Here is a 27,479-nt window from a genome sequence, read left to right on the forward strand (position 1 = left end):
TACTCAGTCAGCGCCCAAACTATGAAGTTATGAAGTTTACACACCACATCACAAACACAGAGATTACACACTTTGCCCAACAGCAGTTCTCTGCAGCCTTTGACTCTGCAGAGGTTTTGGACTACAACTCCCATCAGTCCTAGAGAGCGTTGCCAATGGTGAGGGATCATGGGAGTCTTAGATCAAAACATCTAGAGAGCTGCAGGTGACAGATCCCTGCGGGCCTGAAGCATACCACTTACAGACTATGACCTTAAACACAAAGTATACACATTGGACAATATTCATGCAGCGTAGACTGCGGTCTCCTAAAACAAAGTTCATATGATGGACCATGATACACAGAGCTTGCACATAAACCACAAATCAAACACAATCGGTTCTAAAACACCACCATCACACAATGCTAGCTAAATCACAAAGCCCACACACTGGACCCCAAAAGACAGATCTTATATAAAGGTCTCTAAAACATGGTGCTTAATAGACAGGGCTCCCAAAATATACGCGTTACACACCGGGCACCCAGAGTACAGAGCTTGGACATTCTAATTGTAGACTTTGCACACGAAGGCCTAAACCACAGAGCTTTAATACTTAACTCTGAAACAAAGCTGCCCTCAAAACACCCGGTATGCCATGCTATGCAAACTCGGCCCAAAAACACGACAATCACACTGGGTTTTAAAATACAGAGCTTGCCCACTAGACCCTAACGCGCAAGCTTATACAATGGACTGTAAAGTACAACGTTTACACACAGGGCCCTCACAACACCTGTCTTGCGCACTGAGCGCAAAGCACAGGCTGCAGGCTGGGCGGTAGGGCTGCTTTTCTATACCTCCTGGAGCCCGAAGAAGCTTGGCAGACACTTCAGATAACTCTGCTGAAACCTTTGTGCTTCTGATTTGATTCCTTAAACTCTAGGCGTATTTACAGGTTCGGCGTCGAAATGCAAACAGGAAGAGCTTTTTCAAAAAGTGAGTGTGTAGGATATTCAAAACAGGAATTACCATAGAAACGCCACAATATTTGACTAAATTGACAAAAGGGCTGTTGGTAGAAGCACTGAAAACCCTGCTTAGCTCTGTGTCTGGACCGAGCCCGATCTCAAATTAGTCTCCACACATCCTTTCTGAGTTTTCGAGCATAGGAAGCATTGCACTGGGATGGGAAAGGTCCACATGCAAGTCGCAACTAGATGGACTGTTCCCTTTTATTTTTACTTTTCACGATTAGGTGGCGCTTGCACCAACTATAAGTCAAAACTATTGCATTAGTGTACAGACAGGGAGAAATGGCATGTGAGAAGGGACACACACCTGTAGGTGTTGTTTGGCTATTTGCCCACCCCTTGACTGCCCATGGTCATGCTAATCACCTATGTCCATTGCCACCCAGTCCCTGCCTCTCCCCGCCCAAAACACCTCCTTATGGGCCATTGAGCCAACTTTATCAAGCCTTACCATCAAAGCACGTGCTCGGAGTGCATGCCAATGTTTTTTCAAAGCAGTCTTCTGACTTCATTTGAGCCGTAAACACACTACTGTTGTAATAAAATGCCTTAACCAGGTCTGCCTTCAGCCACTTGATTTATAAGCACTATATGTGACCTTTACTGAAGTACTGTTAAAAACAAGCATAGGCAAAGCCAACAGTATTGGATGTGCATAAGTATTAGGCATTTACCAGGCATTGCTATTAGATGTCCAGGTACTCACACCATTTTGCACCTTCTACCATCAATGGGCAGTTAATACCACTAAGACAGTGCCTGGTGGCAAGTGCCTTTCCATTGCCTGCACAAAAGCCCAAACTGATGGCATTGCCAGTGCTTGGGGCTGCTGCTGAAGACACTGGGAGAGACCTAAGAACGGTGTAAAGGGGGCAATTCTAAACTATGGCTTGGTGCACTAGCCCAAATCAAGGTTAAGGCAGATAGTGATTGGTGGAGATCCCTTCTGTGGCTGGTGTGAGATGTGCTGATGTTGGCCCGGGACAAAGCACAAGCGTTCCACGTGTTGCGAGAATCCTGAGCCTTGCCTTTGCCCTTGCCCTTGCATGTATCGCAGACATCCCTGACACAGCCGGCATCCAGTCATGTACTACAGCAATCGTTGCTAGAGTTGGCTCTCCTCCATGTAACACAGCAAACAACGGAGCTGCCGGATCCCATCTATGCTGCAGGCCCGCGAGGCACAGACACCCAGCCGCCCGCCCGTGCACTAGACATACATCGGGATCCACTCAGATGTCCTCGAGAAGTCTCTGCGTAGACTGAGCAACAATGCTGTCCTGTCCTGGACAAGTCTGAAGCCCCAGGTGAAAATCCGGACTCTGATCCCAAAAGCGGATACCAGTGTCCCTAAACCAATTGTGAAAGTTGTGTTGGCCAAAGCTTCCACCTGCCTCTAGGTTCTGGCTTATATACATTAAGATGGGGAGTGGGTGCCTAGGTTTCCGTTCCATCTTAGGCCAGCTGGGTGTTTCCATGGAATCTTTGACAACAGAGCAAATGGGACAATGCAGAAGGTCCCAAAGGCAGTGGGGTAGGTGGGGTTAATTCACCTCGGCTCTCAGGGCTGAGCGTTCCATGGTTATGGTCCATGTGCTTCTATTCTGAGCACAATCTGCACCCTAGTTTCCAGGAGAGCTCCTGAGGAGTTCTGTTGTTGCCTCTCATCAGGCCGAGTTTTGCATTTCTCTTTTCTATCCAGCCCATGGTCAGCCACTCCAAACATCAAAGTGCAGCCTTTTTTGTACCAATAGTGCGTCATATTGATACAGCACGTGTTGTGTGCCTTGCTTTCCCTAAAACCTGCTCCTCTTAGACTGTACCATCCTGTAATGTATTCAGAAACATGCTCGGTACGCGCTCTATCACCCTTCAGAGCCTGTACCGCTGCACTAAAACCTCAATGCAACTGAACACCCAGGCCTTCCACCGGACCCTGTCCTGTCAGGTTTGCTGGATTTTAGCAAGGCTGGAACAAACAATATACTTACCCCCTCTGGTCCATTGTTAACTAGCAGTAGCACCTTTACAAATGTAGGCTGTGCCCCAACCTAGAACTGAGAGCCCACTGGATAAAGGAAGCCAGGCTAACAGAATCCTAATGCGCAGTGGGCGTGGCATGCATTCCATTTCTGAAAGCACTCAGCCTATCATCAAAGCGCCTGTGGCCTTGTCCCAGATACACCATTCGGACAGCATCAGGATGCGGATGTGAGGATAAAATGGCTGTGCCGTCTGTCACTCCTTTGGGATCAAAGGACCGCCCTCCATCTTGTTAGAGAGATGTTTCCTCACCACCTAACATTTCGCAGAGATGGGGCAGTCAGGGAAAGCCGGATGTCTGCAGTGATGCTGGCTCTGCACTAGGCATGGCTGTGAATACTCGATGGATGCTATGTCGAGAATGTGGACTAGGAAGTGATGTCACTGTGATGCAGACAATGGGTCCAAAGCATTACTGGTTAAGGAAAGTGGTGATCCGGTCCTTTCTTGTTGGTAGATGATAAGAGTGGGGTGAATTCCGGGACTTGGGCTCGTGTGACCTCTTGCACTTTGGAAGAGCTGTAAACGCGACAGGTCCATGCCCGCTTTCTTTGGTGCCAGTTGTGCATAGCTTGCTGCTCTCAGTGTGTAGGTTGAAAGCACACTCACGTCATAACCTCACTGCACTGCATTCTGCTGATGATTACACGGGCGCTCACTCATTTCTGCATCTTCTCTTCTCAGACGAAGCGCTTTTTGCTGCGTGAAGGGGATTGTCAAGCACCGGGCGTCCATCCCCACTGCACAGGAGCATGGCCTTCCCACTCTGACCACCAGCATGACCAGGTAGGGACTTCTCGTTGCCGCTGGTTAGATGCAGTTGCGTGGAGTGGGCCTCGCTGCACGAAGTGCTGGTTTCTGTCACTCGCCGCTGCCAGGTGGAGCTGTGCGCACGCCACTGGCTTCAGTGCACTAGCTCCCAGGCGCTTACTCTTGGGGCCGTGAAATAATAGCTGGTGCTCATTTCCTCTAAAACCCCGAGAGATCTTTCTATCATTCCATTGTTTGACGGTGACATGTTGTACTGTGTTTGGTTTGTATAGATCTGCACGCTTGGTTGCAGACCCTGGTCACAATGAAACATACCTGGCCTACATTAGCAGCCTTTCATAGTAAGGCTCTGTTCTGTCAGTTGCACTGCTTGCCATCTTAACGCAGAAAGTCCCGGGAGGATAGCCCAGAAGCAAGGTACTCGCTTTGGAAACAAGACGACACAGAGGAACACAGGTTCTATCCCCGGGTCCACGCTTAGAAACACCTGGGTATTAAGTGTGTTATAAATCATGTATCAGATCAATACTTTACTGGGTCACAGGTTACTCTAAAGAGGTCCCCTTCATAGCATGTGCTGATTTTAATGTAATTCGGGTTTACTCTGCACCTAAACTCCAACTATCAAAATGAGAAAATACTTACAAAACTTAAGATGAAGCAGGCTTTTCACCAGAAGGAGGGCCATCATGGGGGCCGCGGCTGGGTGTAGGGATGGGTGGCAATTTCCCAAGTGGGGGCTTCATTTTAGGTGCAGTTTAAAATGCAATGTGGTTGCTTTTTCGAGAGCACGGAATGCATGGCCTAGGTTGTTGCATGCGGGGGCAGTGGGGAGGAGGCAGACAGAGCCAAGCCTGTTTAAAAGGCGTGGAGCTTGGACGAGCACTGAACCCTTCTTGCAAGCGTGTAACTGAGTTGGGCAAATGCTGACCAAAGTCCCAGGTCTGCCCAGACATGGGACTTTCAGTCTGTTCTTTGTTCTCATGTCCTCCATGTTGCAATGGGAATTCACACCACCACTAACCCGGTGAATCAACAAATGCATTCCAGGATAAGAAAATCTGGGAGGGGAATCCTCTATCCTGCTCAGTCTCCATGGGGGAATCCTATCCCATACCCACTTATCTTGGTTGAGCACCCCTACCCAATGCGCGGCACAGGGCAAATGAATGCCATGAGTCCCACTGGCCTATTGCCTTGCTTCTTTACAGGGGTGTTGCTAGGTCTGGAAAAAATCTCATGTGTCCCACTGGCCTATTGCCTTGCTTCTTTAGAGGGGTGTTGCTATGTCTGGAACAAATCTCATGAGTCCCACTGGCCTATTGCCTTGCTTCTTTACAGGGGTGTTGCTAGGTCTGGAAAAAATCTCATGAGTCCCACTGGCCTATTGCCTTGCTTCTTTACAGGGGTGTTGCTAGGTATGGAACAAAGCTGGGCTATGCTAATGTCGGGAGTGTCGGCACTCAGGGCTAGCTAACCTGTTGGTTGTAGCCCCTGAGCTTCTATTCGTGGCTACAACCAAAGGATCCGGGGCTATCGCCCCCCCCCCCGCACCAAGCACCCTAGCAATGCCTCTGAATCTTTACATGCCATATGGCACAATGGTTCTGTGCCCCTTCTATTCCTTTGATGGTGGAGCCCTGAAGAAGTGCAGAGGGGCTGTGCTTGCACAGTCAAATACCCACTTGTGTTCATGTGTCTTTTGTGCTCCCAGACAAAAATCGTGTCCCTGTAATAGCACTACTCTTATGTGTCCCGGGCATGCCAGCTGGGAACCCAGCCATGTTCTGCCTTTTGCCCTTCACAGAACTCTGCAGTGCAAAGTGAATAAATGCTTCCTGGCATGCTGTTATGCCAGGCAGCGTTTACTTTTGATTGTGAGCAACGCTTGAAAAACGCTCATGGCAAGCGGCGCTCAGAATTTCAATTAAACACTTTTCGACATGCTTGTATGTCAGAGAGTGTTTCATTTACATTTGTGAACACTGTTTCCATGCGCGCATGGTAAGCAGTGTTCACAATTGAAAATAAACGCTGTCCAACATGTTTCATGTCAGACAGATCTTATTTTTAATTGTAATCGCTGACTGCTATGCGAAAATCCATGCCGGTGCAAATGCTGGGGCATTTGTATGGCAGAGAGGAAGAGAGCAGTGGAAACGCAAGTTTTGTTTCGCCCATTCTTTCTGCCATACAAATGCTTGAAAATGATGGAAGGGGTAAAGGCCTTTACTCCTTTCATTAACGTTATGGCTCTGATGAAAATGAGCCCCAGAGAATTGTGACATTTTTTAACCGTTTTCCTCCAACTACAATTGGAAGAACATGAGACTTCATTAATTCACTATAGTCTCCCAGGAGTTCATTTTGCACCCAGTCATAATTTGACTGCGGGGACCTGGTATGGCGTGTACGCCGCCTTATGCCCTTCATATTCGCACTTGTTTTGTGACGAAAGACATGGGGTTTCATTACGAGTCCGGCGGTAAACCTGGCGTTGCTACCAGCGGATTGCCGCCGGACTTGTCATATTTTACCGGTGCCTAACTTCCGGTTGCCAGCAGGATATTACAAGTCCGGCGGGCCGGGAAGTCAGGCGCTGGCAAAATGTAAGTCCCCATTCCCATAGAGTTCCAGAGTCCCATAGGACTCTATGGGAGTGAGGATTGAGTGAACTGTCTGCCTGCTGTGGCTGCAGCACCCGGCAGGGTCCGACTTGGTGAGCACAGCAGCCACAGCAAGCAGACAGGTAGTTTGCCGGTCCGGAAACAAGGGTGCCAGTGAGCTTACCGGCATCCTTGTTTCAGAACCAGCAAACTTATAATGCGGCCCATGGTTTCTAGTGGGGGTAAATTGATACGTAGGCTGCAGAAATATCCCCAAACTCAAGCAGCTTCCCAAGTCCATGCACGGAGGAGTCTCTGTTCAATACCAGCCATCATACGTTGGTTTCTTCATCAACAAGATCCTCGATGTTGGGGCATACATCCATACTATCAAGGGCTGAGTCATGGTATGGTATGGTTCATTTACAAAGTGCCTATACACAGGCAAGTGTTTCAAAGCGCTCAAGGAGGGTGGCAACATGGGGAAAAAACAACAGTCGCTCAGAGCCCTTGAAATTGGAGACCATAAAAGTCTGCACAGGCAGAGTAAGTGCATAAAATACATTTAACAGCTGGAGATACAGCAAATAGGCCTGACGGAGATTCTGCAATTTTACCAGTGCAATCAAGTGGGTGAAGACAAGGGAGAACAGACAGACGATCTTCAGGCACGGTGCGTACGGATCGTGCAAGTGCACAGATGGTCACAGGGAGGAGGCGGTCCAAGTGCACCCGGTCGGTGGAGACTAGGGTAAGTGCAGAGAGAGCCACTCTCTTGGGTTATTTCTCAAGTGCAAAGAGTGCGGGTGGGGTGTGGGGCCCTGAGTGCGTAAGAGGACCGGTGGGGCTGTCAGGGACATGTGAGACTCTGAGGTACACCAAGCGGCCAGTCAGTAAGCTGTAAAGGAAAGGGAGGGAGAGAGGTAAAAGAGCAGAAAAATAGGTTAGCAGGGTAGTGGGAGGAACAAGGAAGAGGAGAAGAGGAAGGTCTTGAGGAGTTTACAGAACTTAAGAAGATCAGGCTCAAGACAGAGGGTGGCAGGGAGGCTGTTCCATAGGGAGGCCCCTGCTAAGGATAAAGATCTCCTTGCAAATCTCTGCTTGGAGAACCGGCCACTTGCAGAAGGCTGGTGAACAATGCAGAGGATCTTGAACTTGATCCTTGCAGCCATGAGGAGCCAGTGGAGGGATTTTGGCGCTGGAGAGATGCAGTCCCTGGGCTTGAGGCCAAGGATAAGTCTTACGGTCCTTTTCTGGATGAGTTGCAGAGGGCGCAAATCAGAAGAAGGGAGGTTGGGGAAGAGGCTGTTGCAGTAGTCCAGCCTGTAGACAACCAGGGCTCTGGAGACAGTGAGCCGCTGGGGAAAGTGAGAAAAGGAAGAGCACCTCTGAGGTGGTGTAGCTGATAGTCTTTTTAGAGTTGTCCGAAATGGGAGAGGAGAATGAGAGGTTTCCTGCCTCAGAGGTGGGTGTGGGTGCAGGGCCAAGGGAGGCCGGCCAGAGTGAAAGTGGGAAAGCAGGAGCAGGGATCTTAATGCAAACAATCTCAGTCTTACTGGCGTTGAGGCAGAGGTCGTTTGCAGCACACCATAAGTGAATGGCAGACAGACATTCAGATATGAGCGAGGAGGAGGAGGAGGCGGCTGAGGGTAGCCTGAAAGCTAGTTGCATATCATCCACATAACACTGGAAGTTAGAGGTGAAAGTGGCAATTACACGTGCCAGGGCAGCCATATAGACATTGAACAACCAGGGGAATAGGTTAGATCCCTTGGGAATGCCTCAGGTTGAGAGAACTATAGTCAAGAGAAAGGCTCTGAGTTCCACCTGGGGGTGGGCGGTCAGAGAGAAAGGAGGTTAAACACGCCAGAGCCTGACCTGTGATTCCCACGGTTTCATGGATAAGTGCAATCAGGATGTTGTGGTTAACCATGTCAAAGGCAGAGGAGAGGTCAAGGCGAATGAGGGCAGAGGGAGTGTTAGTTTCAAGATTTGAAATATAGGTCTTCACGGGTGTTCAGAAGAGCAGTTTCCATGCCTCTGGATGCTCTAAAGCCAGATTGATGGTCATGGAAGCAACTAATAGATTCAGTGTGGAGGGTCAGCTGAGAGATAGGCAACTTCTCCAGGAGTTTGCCCAAGAAAGGAGTGATGGAGTTAGGGTGGTAGTTTGCCGGAATGGAGGGGTCAGCAGAGGATTTTTTGAGCAGAGGGTGCACAAGGGAGTGCTTAAGGGCAGTTGGGAATACGCCAGTGGAAAGGGAAAGATTGCAGAGATTAGCCAAGGCTGAGGTGAGGGAGTCAATATTGTTGTTAATGGTTTTTGAAGGGCAGACGCCCACCTGTTTGGATGAAGCCTTCATGAATGGGACTTGTCTGGTGACCTCATCAGGTGTTATGCGTGCGAGAGAAGAGAGGGTAATTGGAAGAGGGCCAACAATGTCATTCCACTGACAATTCCTTCCATGATCTTTAGCCTTTCTTTGTCATCATTGAGATGGGCCTCAATATTGACAATGAAGCAGAAATAAATCAAATGGAGGGAGAAATAAGTAAGAAAGAAATACAGACAAAACGAAAAAGGGAACTATGAGGTGAGAGAAAAGAAAAAATATAAAAATTGGAAAGAGAAAATGAAACAAACAGATGCCATGGCATAAAAAAAGGAACAACACAGAATTACCTTACATCTAAAGAAGAACCCAGATACATGTACCACAAAAGGCCCTGGCAAAATATCTTCATGGGCTCAACAGGAGCCCCGATTATATGCTTCCCTCTGCGTCTCACTTCGGAAGGACCCTTGGAATGGGGTTAGCAACATAAAGAACAAGAACAGCATGACTTTGTCTTTGAAGGAGACACAATCCTTTGGATGACTTTGTGGTTATAAAGGAATCTGCATGATTTTCTCAAACTAAGCGAGCAACCCAATGATATACTCTTATCTGTTATCCCAATTCAGTAAGTGGACTATACATTTGGCTAGAGATGGAGATGAAGTGGAGAGTTCTTGCTTTCTTTTCACAGAAATGGCTGGGTTGGTTAGCTATGACAATAGGGGACTAAGTCTATGAGAAATCTTCACTAACATTCAAATCATCAGCATCAATTCCCCCTCTACGTATTAGAGCAGATACACATTACATAAGGAGGGGTGCATGCCATCCATCCCTCCTTATGTCCAAGGGACAAGCAAGCAAGCCATATTTAATGGTAGTGTTGATGACCTCAGAAACATTAGTCAATCCATTGGCAGTTTCATCCCTTCTGCACAAAAACTCAGTGGGTAGAAAAGTATCTATTGCACCCACCTTAAGTTTAAGGGCCACAAATGTATTGTCCTTTTTGCCAGTTATATATTTGGAACCATGAGAGAAGATAGGACATCAAAACCATCATCAAGGCACATCAGCTCCCTTAATTGACAGAATGCTATGTATACTCCCCCAGTTTAGCCCTTAGGGTGTGTGTGGGCGAACTCAGACATCTGTGCCCAAACCACTACTTAATGTAGTTAAGGTGCGGATCTCCTGATCTCCCTAACAACATTGGAGGCCAGGTGTAGGGGACCGCCACATGGCTTATGCTTCTCCTACCACCCCTTTGAAATATCATACTCAAGATATTATGTTGAAATCTGTGGGGCCAGTAAAGCAGAGCCCATGGTATTTGGGCAATTTTGATATCCCGCTCAAGCTTACCAAGGAAGAATCTGGTGGTCAAAAGCTCTCTGCACCCACAGTGAAGAAGCAAAGGGTGGTGGAGCAGACACGGCCATGCCAGCTCTACTCATGGAGCTTGACATGTGCATCCAAGTGCATGTGCGTGATACAGAAAGATCTAAGATGGCAGCCAGGCCTTCTAGATGCTCGATCTACATGGAGAAAGAAGTCAGTGGGATCAGATACAGCTATGCACAGGAAGCTCAGGCGGCCACAATAATCACATAGAATAGGGAAGATTATCAAGTGCAGCCCAGGTGAGAGGAAGAAACTGCCAAAATGCCAACGCAGATAACAGAGTGACGTGAGACTATAGAGTAGCGAACCAGTGAATGGAGGAGAGGAGGCATATGGGGTATTGGAAGAGTTGGAGATACAGGAGATGTTAGGGATGCAGTAGGAGTTGGTGGTGCAGGAAGTCTTGGAGGTACAAAAGGAGGTAGAGGAGTAGGAGGATGGGTGACAACAAGAGATGGTAACTGAACTCAAGAGTTAAGAGAAGGGAAGGAAGCAGAGGAGGTCAGAGGTGTTGAAGAAGAGGGAAAAGTAGAAATCCACGATAAAAGAGGAATGCAATGAAGCTGGAAAGAGAAAGAAGGTAGGCAAGTCGATTAGAGGAAACAGAAACTGATAGAGCGGGACAGTGGGAAATCCTTTGCAGAAGCCGGGAAAGTTTAAGACAGAAAGTGAAACAACATAAGTCTATTTTATGTTGAGGAGAAGTGTGAAGAGGGATGAGCATGTGGCGGAAGGTTGAGGAGGTCAGACAATCGCTCGCTTGAGGGCTACGGACAAGGTCTAGTGCCAGCCCATTGACAAGGAGGGGAGCAAGATGGGTCCGGGTCCAGAACAGTATAGTCAGAATGGTGTACCAGAAAGCAGTTGGGAGATGCTGCGGAATCTGCTCAAGAAGAACCTTCAGTGATGCGTATCACCTTTTGGCCACCCAGGAAAGGCCATTCACCCACCAGGATGTCCATTGCCTGAGAAACTTTGTAAAATAGACTTCGAGTGGTACATGAGGAAAAACCAGGAGGGACTTTTGAAGAGACCATTTGAATTAAGAAGACATTTTCCATTCAACTCATTTTTATATGTCCAACACTGTACATGTGCCTTTTTAATCCGCGTGAAACAAATCCCTGAGTTGTGTCCTTGATATAGTCCACTTGGATTTCTTTGCAATACTTAGATTCAAAACAGCCAGATTAAATGCCCTCTCCAATGAAAAATGCATGTAGCACACCACTGGGTACGTGTGGTTTTGGTGCAAACTCCTGGTACTTTGCTATCTCTAATAGCATGCACTTTGTTGAATGCATCAATGTGCACACATTTTAGTTCTGTTGTGAAGACATATGGCCCATCCTTTCCTGTATCTCTGTTGTGACACATGCCTTTCTCTGTCCAACTCTCTCAAATGCTTTGGATCATCTTTTAGAGCCTATATTCCCAGCTTTGGCCTTCAACGTAAAGGTTTTCACATCTTTCAGGGAAAGGCCATGGGGATGTGGACGTTGAGTTGCAGGCAGTCACAGCCTAGAGGGCTGTGCTAGAGGCAGGATCTGTTTTCACAGGGTAGGTGGTGTCTACCTGGAGATCAGTGGAGTTTTCTGGTTGCTCCTCATTTGAGTCTCTGTCCACTTCTGTCTTACTTCTTAGGCTTCGTTCAAAGCCAATGATGTATTGTACTAGCTGAGTCTGCAGGATAGCCCCTCTCTCTAGTGAGAAGTTTGAGTGGTTTGAAAGTCCAATTGGGAATGGATAATGGAAGAAATCTAAATATATACAATACATAAACCTTATTTAAAAAATCAAATCAAAACTAGATCTGCTATACAAAGCTCAGAAGTGCTTCACTCCTGTGTTCTACTCTAGCATTAGGGGTTTAGACTCTCTTATTCTGAATATTATAGGCAGTGATAATAACGGCTAGCCAACCTGGATGCTCTGGTGGCATAAACCAGTCAAGGTACAGTTATGCAGGTATCAGGTAATATTTTACCCACCAATAATATCGCCAAATATTTGCTTGTGGGTTAAGGCCATAGGCGATATTAGTAGTGGGGACAATGTATGAGGTTATTAGGACCTGGGGTTGCGGGGGTGTCCCCCTTAGGTTCCATGGCTTAATATTGCCACAAAAATATGGCAATATTTTTGTATTGTGATATTTTAGAGCGGATATTAACACAGGGAACCATGTGGATGCCCCCACCCCACAACAAGTGTCTTGCTAGTGTACCAAGAACTCACAGTCTAGAAGCCAACTGCCAGTACAAGAAGGGTGGATTGAAAAACAGGGTGTTCACCTATGTGAGCTCTATGCCTTTGCTCAACTTCACCATGTTATTTCAACATCCTGGTTAATGGGATTCAAAATAATATACACCAGAAGTGTGATGATGCACAGGCTGTCCATAAGGGTCGCAGTTAATTGAGTTTAATGTTGTGTGTCTGTCATGGGCAGGGCGGTTATGCACTGAAGGGGTGGCACCAGGCACCACTTAGCACCAAATGCCAAGCCCTTCATAGGGTCTGTGTGTAATGTGGAATTTCTTAAACCTCACATGAAGCTCAACCGGGAGGCGATGCGGGGTCTGGAGAACTGTCAAGATGGCTGGAAGCCTCACTTTGGACAGTTAAAGACTTTTAGGGCCTCATTACGACTCAGGCGGTAAGGGGTTTACGGAGGCGTAAACAGCGCCGACCCTTACCGCCTGATTCCGAGGTCCCTTAGCGCCATGGCGGATTTAACACCTGCTTTTAGCAGGTGTTAAAATCCATGGCGCTAAGGGACCATGTTGTTAATTACGCCACCGTAATTTACGGTGGCGTAATTAACGCCTTCCCCACTCCCATTATGCCCTATGGGGCAAAAATGGGAATGGGGAAGGGTAAATGGGGATTGGGGACTTACCGCCCCGCCGACCTCGGAATGGGGCGGTAAGTCCGCCAACCACCATGGCGTAAACGTAGTTTACGCCATGGTGGTCAAGGTACGACCCAGGCGGTAACTTACCGCCTGGGTCGTAATGAGGCCCTTAGTAAGGGAGGCCGGGAAATATAGGTATATGTTATTAGTCTAGTCCAGGATTGATATGAGTAAGGAAGTCATGCTTAATATGAATTAACATGATGTGGGGAAGAGTTTGAAGGTGGTTCAGAGAGGTCTTATCTATCACATTGATGTGAGACTCCCATGAAAGGATAGCTGTCTGTGGTTATGCTTTACTGTGGCAAGTGTGGGGCACTGACCCAGTATAATAGGCCCAGTGAAGACATCAGGCCCACGCACACAGTCGCTGCACATGATAATTCTGTACGTTTTTGGTCTATGGTCCTCCCTGTCCATCCAGAGATGGAATGTGTAGAGACTTTCTAGGATGCTGGGGTGCTGATGGAAGGTTGGCTTTTTAATTCGAAGATGAAATGGACATCATCAGTGCAGTTGTAACAGGTCACATTGAAATGTTGGGTAATGGAGCTCATCTGTGGCATAAAAGCATTGAAAAGGATGAAGAAAAGCTCTTCAGGGACCCATTATGGGATGATTCTGGCTTGGGATTAGAAAGTTGCCTTATGTATCATTTGGGATCTGTCAGTGAGGAAAAGGATATCCGTACAAGGATGGCACTGTGATTTCCAGCTCCATGAATAATTATTGAAAGGTGAGGTGGGTGACTGTGACCAATCAACTTCGAGGGCACCAGTGTTCAGGGATGAAAATCGGTTTCTAAACCATCAATCAGCCCCACACCTCTAGTACACCAGAAGGGATCCGAATAGATTGGAAGCACAAGTCAATTACTAACCTCCTTGTCCAATTTTGGTAACATGGACGGAACGGCAGGCTTATCTCCCCAAGGTCGTTGATCATTGGTTAGTTGCACAGCGAAAATACAATTATTACCCAATGATAAAAGGAACTGTCCAGTCAACGTTGTCAAAAAATATCTACTTTATTATTATCACAACAGACAGTTCTAGCACACTACAAAATGCAACCCATCATATAAAGGAATGCAGAGGACAGACAGTTTCAAGAAGGAAAAGGGGATGCACTCTGGATACTGACAGGAGGGTAATCGGTAAAGTAATTAATCTCAGTAGTTCAAGGATACTTGGTTTCAGCACAAAGGGAGCAATGGGTCGTTAAATGTCACTAGGGGTCTTTGGAGAAGGACCAGGGGGACAAAACCACAATGTACCTTGTGCTTGTAGAAGCTCTTGGTGCTTGACAGTGTAGAGTCGGTTTCAGGGCTAGTGAGGCTACACGGACGGCTGCAGTCGGGCCTACACGGCGGCTCGAGTCAAGAATCGTTGTCTTAGTGCCGTTGGTGGGTCTGAAGCACTGGTCGAGACGTCCCGGACGGCGTGAGTGACTGCGGCATGACAACAGTCAGGGGTGCAGTCGGTTGCAGCTCAAGGGGCTTGACTGTCTCCTCAAAAATGTCTTTTAAGGCAGACATCGGTAGATGCTTGTCTATGCACGCCTCCTAGCTTCTTCACTGGGCTCCTGTCGTCCTTAAGGAAGACGGCCCAACACTGAGGAGAGTGTTGCAGGCACTAGCCTTGTCCTGGGTTTGGTTCAGAGACTCTCTGGCACTTCCCACCTAGGAAGCGTACTGCAGAGCCTAGCAGGGCATGCTGTGTGTTGGCCGGGTACAAGTTCTGGAGCTTCTGGAGGGTCCTCTGGACTCAGTATCTCCCTCTGTTCCCTGGGAGATGTTTAGGGGAGGGATCTTGCTTCCCTGTTTGAAAATCCTAGCCTTCCTTCACTGGTGGAACCTGTAAGGCAGACTATACCTTCAGCCAGGAGTTTGGCAGGTGAGTCAGCTGATTGCAAGGTGGGTGGCACCCGCCAAAAGCACATGAGTTGAGTCGAGAGCTACGTCACCGTGTGTAGAAATTGGAAGAGTGCCAGGCGCAGCAAAAATCAGGCAGTTTTACCTAATCGTCGTAAATCAGGGAATACTTCCCGGATCAGCCAAAAGCTGCCTATGTGTCGATTTACCAACATCTGTAGATGTACCCCACACAGCTAAACCAGGGCGTGCGCCCCCTTCTGACAAAATTAAGAAATGTTACACGTTTGTCATGGTTTGCGTACCATTTAGAAGAAATTAGTGAGTGTTACTGTTGTGCTGAAACTCAAAATTGTGCCCGGATCAGCCAAGATCCAGGAGTGTGCCCCGATATTCGGGTAATTAAGCTGGGGAGTGTTTCATTTTCTGTGTTCCCGGTTCTGGCAAAGTCAGAGAATGTGCCCGATCAGTCAAAACCCAGGAAAGTGCTGGTTTGTGAAAGCTTTGTGAGTGTGATCTCAGGTGATGCACTTTGAAGCACTTTCTATACGCGGAATATGACACAGGCGGAGGCGCCAGCCATTCAGTGGCACACATGTGTATGCCGCAATACTGCCTCATGACAGTCACACTTGGAACACCTGCTTGCGGCAATGCCAGAGCAAGTGGTAGGCTGCGACTCCTCAAAGCCGCCCCTCTTGAAATGAAGACAGGGTCAGACTGGGGCATAACATTGCCTCCGGCACCAATGAAAAGTGGCCTACAGTTGCAAATGGGAAGTAATTCCTTTTGTAACAGACAGTTTGAGTAATACTGAAGGGGGATATTTTTGATAAAATGTGATCCAAATTGTGCATTTTAAAGAATATTTATTCAGTGACACCAGTCAAATCTACTAGCCGCATGTTAAAGCAATTTATCAAACTGACGCAAAAAAGTGACCCACTTTGACCAAAAAAACTGGCCCACACTAGCATTTTGCGTTTTTGGTTCGGGCATTGCCCTTTTGCCCTATAGGGCAGACAGAGCCTGAATGAAGACCCAAACAAAGGAAAAGAGTCTTTATGCGTTCCCTTTCATTTCTGTGCTTCGGCTTCCCACTTACCCCAGGGAATGCTCTGTTGCTGGCAATGTCTGGAATCTGTTCAGGGAGACCTACTCAGGTAAGATGAGGGTAATTGCCCAGGTTAATGCAAGGCAAACGGACTGCGCCCCATTCAAGGGAAACAGACTCCTTCGTTTGCTTTCCTTAACACCAAGAGAACTTTTCCTCAGAAAACGGGGGCGGGGGGGCATCAATATGTGGTACTTCTCGGGTGTCAAAGCGGGGAAGGGAGACCCTCACTGGTGAACCACCTGTATTACCCAAAAAGATTATATGTTCTTTCTTTTTATCGGGTGGGGGTGAGGGGTGGCATACAAAAGTCAGCTTTCCTGTATTGATTGCTTTAAACTGTAAACCTCCCTTCTGAGTGGATTAAACGCTGGCATTGCTGATTGCTGGCCTATTGGATCAGTGGACGAGCTGTGAAGGTGAGACTCGCGCTCCCCTGGAACCCGTGACGAGATGATACTTTGCTGTGCGTCAACCTCTCTCTGGCCGTGGCACCAGATCTAGTGTTTGACACAAGGATCTCGATATATAGATTGCCAACACCTCATCTGTGGAAGAGCGCGCCTTGTACCACTAAAACGGCAGTAGTCAGTGCTTAATTTGTAAGCAATATGTGCCTATGCCCAAAAATGTTCTAGCATGCCTGCTTCACATCAGGGTAGGCAGCTCCAGGCCCACTGTTGATACCAACCATGGCTCCTCCTTGCAGTGTTAACATATTTGGGGTTAAAGTTACGGCTCCCATGGTCATTGTGGTTGATGGATGTACTATGTGATTTACAGATTCCAATCATGATACCATTTTAGTTGTGTCCGGAAGTAAAATAAATGTTTTTTCTTTAAAAGACATCATTAACAATTTAATCTAATCCTATTGGTGGCAAGTGGAGCATGTTAACCATTTATTCACAGAAACAACAAAGAGCCAACATGCTTTCCTCCTATGGTAAATAGATGTACAAATGCAGGCAAAATCATTACTGAACAGATGAACGCCTTACTACGTAAATGCTTGCTTTCCACACGAGACAACTCTACACTATCTTCCATTTCTAGTTACTTACTTGACTCATCAGAAGTATTTCCAAAACATTGGTCCACAAATGCTCTTTCCATTATGGTGAATGTTGATATATCGCTTGATCTTCTCACATTTCACCCGGAGCGAGCAAAGAAGAAAGTTTATATGATGGACTGGATTGATACTAGAGTAAAGTGCTTAACTTACAAAGATTTTGACTCTGTAATATTTGGACCTAAACGCTATAGAGAAACCGCTTCCTACTTGTGTTTGGCTCCTTCCGCTACTATTAGATCTGACATCTTACGGTTGCGATTCAACATTTGGCCTACTCGGGAGGTTAAATCAAGAAGAAAGCAAATTTCTTCAGACCTCAATTGGTGTAGGTTTTGTCAAAAAGCAGCTATTGTTGAAACTTTGCAACACTTATTACTGGATTGTCCGGCCCTTTCGAGTTTAAGAAGCACTCATTTTGCTAATCATTTTGCGTATTTTGCTCAAATGGATCCCAGTAGCAGATGGGTTGCTCTAGCTGCAACCGAATGTATAAGCATATGGATTGCCACCATTAACTTTTTAAAAGCCTTGAATATGGAATGAAAATTAATTGCATTGTTAATCTTCTTATAAAAACTTTTCTACTTGGAAGATGTCTATCTGTAAATGTATAATAATGTCTGTTTCATTGCTTATATTTTGAAAAATTGGATTTTATTATGTATAAATTGAAAAAGTTGTAATTCCAACTATATTCAACAATAAAAAAATTAATAAAAAAAGATGAACTTGCCTGTCAAACACTGCAGCAAGATCTTCTTGTATAGGCTAACATTCATGACAGGCACACTGCTTCCTTTTCACTGAACGTGCCCCTGTGCTGGGGCAGCTGGCTGGCGACTGTCCTGTTGCTTTCACCCCTCCCTGCTGGTTATAACAGAAGAGAATGTGTAGCAGGGTCATGCAGGCTGAGTGGAGAGGTGTGTGGGCATGGATAGCAGCAGTGTCACCTTACAACTCAATGTTAGTCATGAAAATTGATAAATACCCCAGATCTACTAACCCGGCCCATCAGGTTTGTGAACAGCAATGAGCTGCTCAGGATGCAGATGCTCTGGTCAGTGCCCACTGTTGTTGGTTGTCTCGGGAGGATAGCACAGGGGCAATGTGCTCGCCTTGGAAGCAAGATGACATGCAGCAACACAGGTTCGATCTCCGGGTCCACACTTAGAAACCTCTGGGTATTAAGCGTATTATAAATAACCTATCATATCATATCACTATGACTGACTGACAGTTAAAATAATAAAGTTGCCAAAATACCACAACATAACCCACCTGGGGTCATAAATAAGTACCAGGGCTCAGAAAAAAGGGCTGGGGATGAGCCCTGGCAACTGCTTACACACACACACACACACACCCCCAACTATATACACTGTCAACCCCCTTGCTGTCTCACAAGCAGCCATCCCCTGACCCTAGAGTGGAGCTTCCACCAGACATGTTGGTCCGGTGGTGAGCAGAAGAGCCCCTTTTCCATCCCATTGCTGGGAAGCCATCTCCTCTTGCTGAGAAAAACGGGGTAGGTCCTATGCGTCCAGAAGAGGGGAGCCGCTTGGCAAGCATGGCACTTCCTGTCCCTGCGAGGAGGTACTCGCTGTGTACGCTAAACAGTTTCTTTGGAGCAAACCACAGAACAAAGATGTGTTGTTTGCATTTTGCCAGAATCCCCAGGGACAAGCCAGTACCATAGTACCAAGCTCAGACCATTGCCCATCTGGTACCAGCACGGTTCTTGACCAGAGTCAACCCCATGGGTCTCACACCCCCAGCAAAGGAATTCATGAAATCTGGCTGACCACACCTTGAGTGCGCGAGTGGTCTCTAGCAGGTCAAAGATACATAGTTCGCCCTAAATGGCACTTTAGTGGAATAGCCTTTAGTGGCAGATTTTACTGTCTTTCTTCGGCCCACGGTATCCCTCACCTGGCACGGGGAGAGGGAGCTGGGCAAAGGGGGCTACAGTGTCTGATTGTGTGACCTGGCTGCATGTCTACTGTTCTGTACTCACAGTTAAGGGAACCATGAATGCGTCCTTGCTCATCCTTCTGGCCATTAGGCCATTCATCTCTATACCAACATGCTAATGCTGGCAACCATTAGAACGGGAACCTCATTTGTCATTGGAAACAACAGTGAATACTTTATCTTTTGTACATTTTCAGAGTCAGAGTTAAGGCCAGCATGAACATCTCCTTTTATTTCACCCAGTATCCATGTCTATTGGTGTCTCCTGAAAAGGAATTAGATATCACCATCCTCTAGGAGGTCAGTAAACTCTGCCCACCTTGTATAATGCACCTGGGAATAGGGGTTTAGCCATAGTCCATAGACAGAAGACGAGGGAGGTGGCTTTCTTGCAGGCACATGCTCATTGTATTTCTCCAAATCCAATGGCTATAACCCGCAGCATTGAAATGAGGCCTCTATCTCACACCTAGTTATGCTACCCAGTGGCAAGGTATGCACTTCTGGGGTAGTTGGCTAGATGAGTGGCATGTTGGCTTATACCTCGGCAGCAATGAGATTTGTTTTATTTTTATTTATTGAGTATTTGTATGGCGCCTATGCATCAAAAAGTGTTTCCAGATGCCACAAGGCAAGGGTAGGGTAGAGGAGAAATAACGATAATGGTCCTACTAGGCTTTGTGACATTCGGATCGTGCAAGTGCAATAACAGGAAGAGTAGGGAGAGGGAAAGAGGGAGAAGTGTAAGGGGGAAGGGCATTAGGGGGTTGGGCAAGTGCCAAGGGAGGTCCAGGAGGGCAAGTGCTCAGGGAAGAAGGGAATGGGGTGGGCTAGTGTGAGGGAGGGGGTAGGCCAGACTTAGTAGACTGGTAAGAGGTGGGGGAAATTGGTTGAAAGAGGGCCTGGCCCCAGTAAGGCTCATAAGTGATCCAGGCAACCAAAAATAGAGGCAGGTCGAACTAGCATGGTAGGCAGTGGTCAAAGTGGGCAGGAGCAGTTGGGAGCGGTGCTCCTCTACTTTTTTTAATTAGGTTTTACTGTTCCTATACTTTTCGTTTAAAAAGAAACCTTTCTGGAATGGTTTCCTTTTAAAATAAATGTGTGGGAAGCAGTTGAAACTTGCACTTAAGTGCACTGCATTGAATGTTCCCTTAAAGAGCAGGCACATTTGTTTGGGGGTTTGTATTGTGCGTGCGAGGGGGTGTGGCAATGGAGTTTTTGAGTTCCACCACTTCTTTTCATACACTTTGATCACTGATGGTAGGGGGAAGGAGGAAGTGAAAAGGAAGGTCCTGAGAAGCTTACGGAATTTAAGGACATCCATCTCAAGACGGAGGGGGCAGGGAGACCATTCCAGAGAGAGAGATTTACCCCCCACTCTCTGCTTGGAGAAGCGTCTGACCTGCAGAGAGTTAGTGCTAGAAGACTGAAGAACTCTAGCAGGGAGGTATTTGGGGAGAGAGAGTTGGATGTAGTGAGGTTCCAGGCCCCAGGAAGCCTTGTGGATGATGCATAGAGTCTTAAATTTGATCATTGCAACCACAGAGAGCCAGTGGAGAGAATTTATGGCTGGAGAGATGCTATCCCTTGGCTTGAGGCCAAGGACACGTCTTGCAGTCCTATTCTGGATTAGTTGAAGAGGGTGGAGGGAGGAAAGAGGCAGGTTAAGGAAGAGGATGTTACAGTAGTCAAGCCTGGAGAGAACCAAAGCTCTGGAGACATTGAGTTTCTGTGGAAAGGTGAGGAAAGGGAGAATGCCCCTGAGGAGGTGAAGCTGAAAATGAGAATTCATGACAAGCTTAGCGATGCAGGGTGAGAAGGAAAGAGAGGAGTCGAAGATGAAACCCAGGTTTTTGCCTCACACGAAGGTGAGGGGAGGGGCCCAAGGAGGGTGGCCAGAAAGTAGGTGGGAAGAAGGGGGTAGGAGTCCCAATGAGACTTAGAGGCATTAAGGCAGAGATTGTTAGAAGCACACCATGCCTGAATAGCAGTCAGACAGTCTGGAATGAGAGGGGAAGAAGAAGAGGCAGAAGAGGGAAGCTTAAAGTAGAGCTGTGTGTCGTCAGCATAACATTGAAACTGAGGAGAGAAGGTGTAGATCAAGTGAGCGGAAGGTGCAAGATAAATGCTGAAGAGCCGCTGTGAAATAGTAGAGAACTGAGGGACACCGCAGGTGGAGAGTGAGATAGAGGTGAGAAACGGGCCCAGTTGCACTTGGAAGGGCCTATTCGATAGGAAGGAGGTCACCAATCCAGTGCCTGGTCTGTGATGCCTAGGGTATCACACAGACGAATTTATGAGGATGGAATGATTGACTGTGTCAAAGGCGGAGGACAGATCGAGGAGGATGAGAATGGAAGGAGAGTTGGAGTCGAGATTAGAGAGCAGGTCTTCACGGGTGTTCAGGAGTGCAGTTTCTGTTCCTTTGGATGCTCTGAAGCCATACTGGGGGTCGTGGAGACAGCCAACAGATTCTCTGTGATGGATTAGTTGGGAGATGACCAACTTCTCCAAGAGTTTGCCCAAGAAGGTCGTAGTGGAGACAGGGCAGTAGTTAGCTGGGCAGGAAGGGTCACTAGATAGCTTTTTTAGGAGGTGGTGCACAAGGGAGTGCTTGATAAATGATGGGAAGGAGCCAGTGGCAAATGAATGGTTACAAAGCTCAGCCATGGAGGGAGCGAGAGAGGCAATGTTGTCCTTGATAATTCTAGAACGTCGATATTTCTCCCAAAAAAACATCCATATTTGTCGAAAGAAAATCTTGCACTGATCACAGCTGCGATTGTGAACTGCAAGCTGGACTACTGCAACAGTCTTTTGATTGGTACCTCCCAGGCCAATCTTAAGACGTTGCAGGTGATTCAGAATAGCGCAGTGCAAGCTGTGATGGGACTCAAGCGCAATATGCATGTTTCCGAGGCAAGACACAGCCTGCATTAGTTGCCGGTTCAACAGCGGCTACATCATAAATGGCTGACCATTGTGTATAAATGCCTCTATGGCAAAGCCCCATCTTATCTCACTGCCAGGGTAAAAAAGAAACCAGCTGGTCGCTCATTACATTCCAGTAGCGACACTACCCTAGTTCAACCTTTGTCTACCTTGAAAAGATTTGGGGGAACAGGTTTTAATTCCTGGGCTCCGGCCTTATGGAATTCCATGTCTAAACACCTTTCTGATAGCAGTTCTCTGAGTATCTTTAAGAAACAACTAAAAACCTTCCTGTTTGACAAAGGTCAAGGATAATTATTTCCTTTTTCATGCTGCTGGAGTATTCATTCATTATACATCGCTCTTTTGTTTGGTGGATTACTAGATGAATACGGCCCTCCTTTGTGTCTCATGTTTTTTTTTCCCTCTGAACTTTTTATGTTACTGTCGTCTGTCTTTTTCTCCCTCCTGTGTGCGCCCTGAAGCCTTTGGGTTAGTGGCGCAATAGAAGAACACAGATAGATAGATAGATAGATAGATAGATAGATAGATAGATAGATAGATAGATAGATAGATAGATAGATAGATAGATAGATAGAGCAGGAGAGCACTTGTTTGGATGAGACTTTCATAGATCTGACTGCCTTGGTGACCTTGTCTGTCGCTATGGGAGAGAAGGAGGAGAGTAGAGGGGAACAGGAGAGGGGGGTCAAGGGAGGCCTGGGTATAGGGGGAAGAGTGATGGAGGAAGAAGAGAGAGAGGACAGGATGTCCTGAGTTTTGGTAGTGAAATGGGTAGACAAGGTTGTGCAGAGGGCCTGGGAAGGAAGAGGAGAAGTAGAGACAGAAGTTGGACTGGCAGGTTCCTTGCAGATTTTGAAATGTTCAGCTGTGGTGTTTGTGGCCCCAGAGATACGGATTTGAATATGGGCCTGTTTCTCGGAGTGGATGGAGAGTCTGTATTGCCTTTGGAGCAGGCAACAGACCATGTTGTCAGAGGATGTGCTTGAAGTCAACCATTTCCATTCAGCGACTTTGCACTTGCGTTTGAGCGAGGCTAGGTTGGAATGATACCAACTATAGCACTTGGAGGCCGGTTTCATACGGATCCTCATGGCAGGGGCAAGTGTATCAAAAGTGTTGGAGATGGAGAGGTGAAGATTAGCAAGGGAAGAGTCAGTGTGGGAGTCAGCCGCAGGCCTGGGGGGAGGAATGAAGGAGGAGGAAAAAGCAGCTACTGTCACTCGCTTCATCTGTCGAATGGCAGAGAAGGAGACTGGCAGTGAAGTTGGAGGCTTAGCCAGGGAGCCAAGGAGCCCCAGATGGGAGGAGAGGAAACCGTGGTCAGACCAGGAGAGAGGGGTAGTGAGAGGGTTATAGAGGGAGATATCAGCTAGGTGTGCCCGGCTGAGTGGGTTGGACCAGAGGGAAGAATGGTGAAGGAAAGAGTGACGCAAAGGTTGCGAAAGGATAGAGTGGCTGCATCAGACAAGTGTAGGTGAATATTAAAGTCTCCATGGAGATGCTTAGAGGTAGAGGTCAGAAGAGAGGAGGTGAGGTCGGCCCACTACGAGAGGAAGAGGGAGATCTGCCCAGGGGCCTTGTAGATGGTTGTGAGAGTGGATGAGACGGAAGCAGAGACGCAAAGCTTACAAACAAGACATTTAAAGGAAGAAGAGTATTGAGTGGGTATGACGGGGCAGGGACCCATTCAGGGAAGACAACAGCCACTCCACCACCAGACCAGGGCTTGGAGAGGATCTTGTAACCCTCAGGAAGGAGAGTGTAAAAAGCAGTGACAGAGCTGGCATTGAACCACGTCTCAGTGAGGGTGAGGACGTCAAGGTCAAAGTCTTCAAGGAGGTGACAGATGTCAGAGGAGTGTTTGACAGCATAGCGAGAATTGAGGGTAGCTAGGTGAAGCAGGTTGACACCTTTAAAGGTCGTCAGAGGTTGGCTACAGGGATGAGGTACATCCATCTGTGTGGGTAAAGAGACCAGGGGGGTGGCAGAAAGAAGGGTAGCAGGAGAAGGAAGGAAGTTAATGAGAGAGGAAAGACGTCTGTCAAGAAGGAGGGGGTTGGGCTGAGAACCATGAGCCATGATAGTGCCATTCTGATAGACATTAATGATGCATCTGGATGAAGAAAAGGCACTTCCCATCTGGTTCCACCATTAATGTGAGCAGTGGAAAAAGGGGTGAGGAAAGACACCATGTGGGGAGTCCACAGTTCGGGAGAAGGTACAGCAAGGAGCATGTCTCTGGAGAATAGCTCAGGGGCAACGTGCTCGCCTTGGAAGCAAGATGACACGGAGCAACACAGGTTCGATTCCCTGGGTCCGCACTTAGAAACCTCTGGGTATTAAGTGCATTATAAATAACCTATCATATCATATCATGTCAGTTATAGTCTGCCTGGAGGAAGAGTTGACATTGGTGTCAGCATTGGGAATGCCTGGGTTGGAGACCAGGAGTGCTTTTTAAAATGTTTTCCTTCTAGACTTTGAGAAAGGTGTAGGAAAGGTGATAGAAAAGCAATTAGAGTTCATAGGAGAGATAAAAGAGTGAAAAGCGTAAAAGAAAGTAGCATTTTAGCGCAGCGTAATGAGTAAAAGCAACTGGGTTTAGAAAATCTCATACAATCAAGATGCCAACATTTCAATACGGCCAGCAGGCCCAGAAGCACCAAGATGGGATATTCGAAATGCAATAGAAATGAAACTATTGAGTAAAGCCTGGGCAGTCCAAAAGCAACAGATTCAAATTGCACAATGCAGGTAATGGCAGTATTTGAATGAGGCCAACAGAAGCAGACATATCTGGATGCAAAGTTCATCAAAACAGTCAAAATGCTAGTTTTAGGAACATCTAGATTTGAAAATCAACATAGGGTGTCAAAGGCCTAACATTAGAAAGAAGCAGAGGAGTCAGACAAAGATTTGTGAGGGGGCGTGGCTACGAGAGCCATGTAGGAGGACGCGTCCTGGAGGAGCTCCCGAGATCCTGCAACGATCCGGGCAGATATGTGCGGTACGACGCATCGCTGACCACCGACGATACACAGGATGGTGTGTGAAGGTGTTGGCCACGCATTGTGAACTTTTGGAGAGAATCGGATTAACAGCGACGGAGATCGGTGGCTATGAGTTAAAAGACTCCGCGAACAAAGGGCGACTCAAAATGGCCGACCGGGGCCCGGGACTGGAATAGAGGCGAGTTGTGCGGTGGCCTAGCTGTGACGGTGCACTGTACACAAACTTGCTACTTTAGCAACCGATCGATTTTCTGAGCCATGTCGAACAAGCCGGTGCGGCCGAAGGGGAAACAGCCTACCTTAGATGATTTCACTAGAACTCCCCCGAGCCAGGGCACCACCAAAAGTAAGGAAGCGCTGGCTGGGAGTGGCACGACATCTTCGTGCACCAACCAAGAAATCCTGGCGGCGATTGTGGAACTGAGGGCGGCCTGGGAATCCAAGTTGGAACTGGCCGTTACGGAACTGAAGATTGCACTGGATCGCAAGGTTGGAGAGGTCCAAGAGGACGTTAATCTGCTACGACAAGATGTCAGGACCCTGGCGGAGCGCACGGAGGCCCTCGAAAAAGAAGTTGGCCCGAATACAGCAGATTGCGCCACTCATAAGGCCGACTTGCACGCCCTGACACAAAGGATGGGCAACCTGGAGAGCAGAGCGGAGGAGGCTGAGGGACGAGCCCGCCGCAATAACATCCGCATCGTGGGCCTACCGGAGGGGATGGAGGGCCGTGACCCTACGGATTTCATCGAATCCATGCTCTTACAGGAGATATCTGGAGGGGCCCTATCTCAAGGATTTGCGGTAGAAAGAGCACATAGAGCCCTAACTAGGAGGCCACCTCCCGGGAACCCGCCTAGGCCTGTGATCGCCAAAATCCTTAATTACCGCGACCGGGAGAGGATACTGGAATACTTCCGCAAAGGAGGGACGATCACGAGAGGAGCGGCAAACATCACGGCTTATCCAGATTATACTTTGACTGTACAGCGTAGTCGCATGAACTTTGGGTCTGTAAAGCGGAGGCTGAGAGAAGCGGGCCACAAATATATGTTACTCTACCCTGCAAAATTGAAGGTCTTCCATGCACATAAAACCTTGTTTTTTGAAACTCCGGAGGATGCCATGGGATGGCTCGATGCGCATGGATGCCCCCAGGAACCAGAAGTTCGGCCCAGAAAGGGCTCGGAAGAGACACGGGAATCATAACATGGCGTCGCAAGATGGCGTGGCTCGTGGGACTTGAATATAGTCGGTGTGACACTTTCGGTAAAGAAGGTCAGATGACTGCACTATTTGCCAGGACACTGTGAATTTTTATTTGATCGGGAGCCTTACGGGGCGATACTCTCTACCCCACAATAGTTTTAGTTGGGTGGCCACTAGGGTGACCTCACCCTACTGGGCTCCGTTCGCCGTTCGGTGTTTGCGGAGCTAGATGTGGGGGTGCCTGAGCTCTGAAGTTGGAGCTGGGCAGCAGTTGGGGTGTGTGATGTTGGGGAAGGCACGGGTGGGGGGAGGGGAGGGGAGTTGGGGTTTAGTTGTGTATATAGTTGAAGGGAGTTTGAGCTTATATGAAGAGTTGCTGGACCAGAGCGCTATCTGTGTCATGGGGGCGGTTGGGGGTCGCTACATGGGAGGCAGGGGGGAACGAGCTTGCCATGGGAGACCTTAAGATTGTCACCTGGAATGTCAGGGGACTTAATAGTTATTTAAAAAGGAATAAAGTTATGTTGTATCTCAAAAGGCAGAGGATTGACATCGCACTATTGCAAGAAACACACCTGAACCGACACAAGTTAGAACTGGTTGAGAAAAAGTGGAGTGGCATGGTGGTGGGCTCCCCGTACTCTGCCTATGCCAGGGGAGTGCTAATCTGGGTAGCACCGCACGTTCCGTTCAGAGTCATGTGGCAGGAGGTGGACACGGAGGGCAGGTTGGTTATGCTCAGAGCCCTGGCGGAGGATAGAGAGGTTTGCATTATTAACACATACGCCCCCAATCAGAATGCTGCCGCATACTTCAGGACCCTATGCACCCGTCTGGGCACATGTGTGGGGGGAGCGATCATTTGGGGAGGGGATTTTAACTGTGTTCTCGACCCAAGGGCTGATAGGTCCGATGATAGGATTGATCGGCCCACCCCGGCGGCCAGAGTACTACAGACGTTACTGGGCGACTTTGGGCTGGCGGATGTTTGGCGACTGAAATACCCTGGTACCTCGCAGTATTCTCACTACTCTGCCCCACAGCGCTTACACACGAGATTGGATTATTTTTTTGCCACGTCAGAAGTGGTGTTGGCGACCACTCAAATTGAATATAAAGCAAGGGTCCTATCGGACCACTCGCCCTTAGTGCTGACCTGGCAGTATGGCCGCC

General features: G+C 47.8%; 1 protein-coding gene across 3 annotated transcripts in view; it reads left to right on the forward strand.

Annotated features, from left to right (window-relative positions):
- Window positions 1-27,479, forward strand: part of CASZ1 (castor zinc finger 1) — a 1,374,833-nt gene that overhangs the window by 353,732 nt on the left and 993,622 nt on the right. For all 3 annotated transcript variants that reach the window (XM_069609955.1, XM_069609956.1, XM_069609957.1), the window contains exon 3: window positions 3,743-3,844. The gene's annotated coding sequence lies outside the window, so the exon portion shown is untranslated. The remainder of the gene's footprint in view (window positions 1-3,742; window positions 3,845-27,479) is intronic.

This window comes from Ambystoma mexicanum, chromosome 8, assembly GCF_040938575.1.
Source record: "Ambystoma mexicanum isolate Mex_15411 chromosome 8, UKY_AmexF1_1, whole genome shotgun sequence".
In the NCBI taxonomy this organism is placed as follows: domain Eukaryota; kingdom Metazoa; phylum Chordata; class Amphibia; order Caudata; family Ambystomatidae; genus Ambystoma; species Ambystoma mexicanum.